This window comes from Solanum tuberosum, unplaced genomic scaffold (genome assembly GCF_000226075.1).
Source record: "Solanum tuberosum cultivar DM 1-3 516 R44 unplaced genomic scaffold, SolTub_3.0 scf00560, whole genome shotgun sequence".
NCBI lineage: Eukaryota > Viridiplantae > Streptophyta > Magnoliopsida > Solanales > Solanaceae > Solanum > Solanum tuberosum.
The window spans coordinates 1-3080 of NW_006239493.1; the positions used below are offsets into that span (position 1 = coordinate 1).

At 35.6% G+C, this 3080-nt stretch overlaps 1 long non-coding RNA gene across 3 annotated transcripts; it reads right to left on the bottom strand.

Annotated features, from left to right (window-relative positions):
* Positions 1-168: 168 nt before the first annotated feature.
* Positions 169-2354, bottom strand: LOC102584159 (uncharacterized). 3 transcript variants are annotated; one of them, XR_001472183.1, is made up of 4 exons: positions 2289-2354; positions 977-2172; positions 593-882; positions 169-512 (listed from the first exon to the last, which is right to left on the bottom strand). It is a non-coding gene; the product is annotated as an uncharacterized lncRNA (long non-coding RNA). The 3 variants fall into 3 exon arrangements; XR_001472184.1 differs by lacking the exon at positions 977-2172; XR_368805.2 differs by having other exon boundaries at positions 593-2172.
* Between the last annotated feature and the right edge of the window lie 726 nt (positions 2355-3080).

Consider the following 3080-nt stretch of genomic DNA (forward strand, 5'->3'; position numbering starts at 1 on the left):
TTAATGAATGAATTAATTAATAAATAATATTCAAAGACCCCTGGAGGATAGAAATTGAAAATAATAAAATATAAGAACAATGCAAGGAAAAATGAAATGGTGTACAGAAGTAATAATAGGGCCCACACAATTAAAGCCGTAAAAGAGGAAAAAAAGCAGGACGAACATATATAGTACAATTCATGATCCCTTTTGTACAATATAATAGTGCAATGTTGGTACACCTCAACTCTCACTTCTAATAAGTAGTAACTAGACTAGAAGTGGATGGCCCGTGCCAGCACGGGCCCAACATTTCAAGGGGATACATATATGAAGATTGCATATTAAGTACATAACAAGTGTGACACAACCAAAAATTATATATTAGTGTTGGAGTCAAGTTTTATAACATAGCTATGTACATTTTATTTACATACGCAAAAGGAAAGTGATCCGTTATGATTATGCTTGCTACAGTGACAAAAAATGGCTCCAATCACATTGCAAAGTGGAGCCGACATGCCTTTTCACTGATAAAAAAAATTAAAGCACAACAGTTAGTTGAACTTCTGAATGTAGGAAGTAGTAGTTCTGAAAGAAGTTTATATACCTTGTTATAGTGTTTTGGAGGGGGAGTCTTCACCTCTAGAACATGTTTGTGATGGGAAGTGGCCTCTTGCTTGTCACAGGATTTTCGATCTTCCTTTTGCTGCTTCCTGTTGTGTCCAATGGAGCAGGTGATGATGGTGCACTGATGATGTTTTCTTTTTTCGCATATGACAAGATAATTAATTTTCCGGGAGTTCTATCCATTGTTTTAGCAAATGACTTTTTGACTTGAATGGTAAATGTCTTTCCAGTTAATTGTCTTGTCACATTTGCAAGAGGCAGCATTTGTTTCTAGGGGAGTTGTTTGAATTTTTATGGATGACAAAAGATTAGTTAACAATAGGCATTTATATTGCATTTTATTTTAATCAGGCGTAATATATACCTTAATGCAGCGAATGTGGTAGATCTCTTTTGAAGTGAGATGTAACATTGTTTCAGCGTAATATATACCTTAGTGCAAACCAGTTGTATTTATGATGAAATTACTTAAACAACATGAGTAAATATAAACCAAAATGACAGAAAAAATAATTAAGAGCAGAAGGTAACAACGAAGAAAATAGAAATGTCCAGCTAACACATGTGAGTTGAAACTACATTATAATTGCAATAGCAAAAATCGAGGAGATTATAAACACCACCGGAGACTTAAGAGGGTTAGCTTTGGTCGTATTGTTGTATATTTCTCAGATGTTACCCTCACCCTGCAGCCCTCGTTTAGCTCTATTTGCAAGGAAACTAAAAGAATTCACCTACTTGTCACCCAATGACACTTTGAGCTGGTGCCTTTAGCAGTCCGACTTCATTCATCAAAAGTCGCACATTCTCTGCATCTTTACACCCTCCAACTGCAGAATAGATCTTTTCCAACAGTATATAATTTCCTTTGTTCTCTGGCTCCAGCTTAAACAGCTACCTTGCAGACAATTCTCCCAGTTCCATATTTTCATGTATCACACAGCCACCAAGTAATGCACCCCAGATGCCATGACTTGGTTCAAAAGTCATAATTTTAATAAGTTCATATGCCTCATCAAGTCGGCCAGCTCGACCAAGAAGATCAACCATACAGGTATAATGATCTGTTCTAATACTACCAGAGTGATTTCTAAGCATAAAATTAAACAAACAAAGACCGACATCCACCAAACCAGCATGACCACAAGCATGCAAAACCGAGGTGAAAGTGACTTCATTAGGTTTGACCCCACATTGCACCATCTCATTAAACAGTGACAAAGAAGTCTCGCCATGCTCATGCATCAGTATTTTTCTATAGGAATATCAATATAGATTTCTGACCTAATTCGAATTGGTATAAGCAACCCTCTCGTAGAATACGATGTTGTTCAGCAGAATCTAGCTGCTTGATGGAAGATGTAGACATGGTTGAGTCAGCAGCGAAATGTTGTCTGCTCAACTCAGTTTTATTGGTTCGGGTTCTCGCCAAGACAACCTCTTTTTTGTTAGCTTGCTTCATTTATATAGATCACGACGTCTAGCTTTTTTACTGCCTTCTGCCTCGTCAGAGTTTGGATCGATTTTCTTATTTTTATTCGGCATTTGAATATCCTATTTCTACCAGTTATCAATGATCACACATAATAACAAATATATCAGCAAGATGTAATATTATAAAATTGTAAATGCATGCAATATTGACATAAATTTAGTTTTGGCAGGGAAAACATTACCTCGTAATTAGAAGCTTATACAACCACACGAACACAAAGCGAGAACAAAGAAGCTGCATTACACAAAAAGAGCAGACCAAAAGAAGGAGAACAAACTATCATCTACCATTGGCAAAAGAGAATATATAGACTTTGTACAATAATTCTCCAAACTTTAAAAATAATTTAGCTTTACTCATACCAAATTGAAAAATCTAAAAGGAAAGAGGGACAAAACCTCAAAACACACCAAAAAGAATCACTTCAAAACTCAGGTTCCCACCTTAAAGTAACAAATCACACAGCTCTGATCTTAAAAATAAACAGAACCGCATGAAGTATTCACTATCCAGCACCTCTGAGAAGCAAATAAAGCTACAATCTTAACTTCCTCCCAAAGTGTTAAAACTTAACTCAGACACCAAAGACAAACAAATAAAGCTACAAAATAAAACCCCATAAAGTATTAACCATCCAGCACCTCAGAGAAGTAAATAAAGCTGCAATCTTTAACTTCCTCCCAAAGTGTTCAAAACTAAACTCAGACACCAAAGATAAAATAAATAAACCTACAAACAGAACCCCATAAAGTACTAAACATCCAGCACCTCAAAGAAGCAAATAAAGCTACAACCTTTAACTTTCTCCTAAAGTGTTCAAACTAAACTCAGACACCAAAGATAAAAATAAATAAACCTACAAATAGAATCCATAAAGTGTTTAACTATCCAGCACCCATGAGAATGCATAAAGCTACAATCTTTACCTTTCTCCTCAACTATTCAACTTAAATCCAGCACCAAATCTAGATAA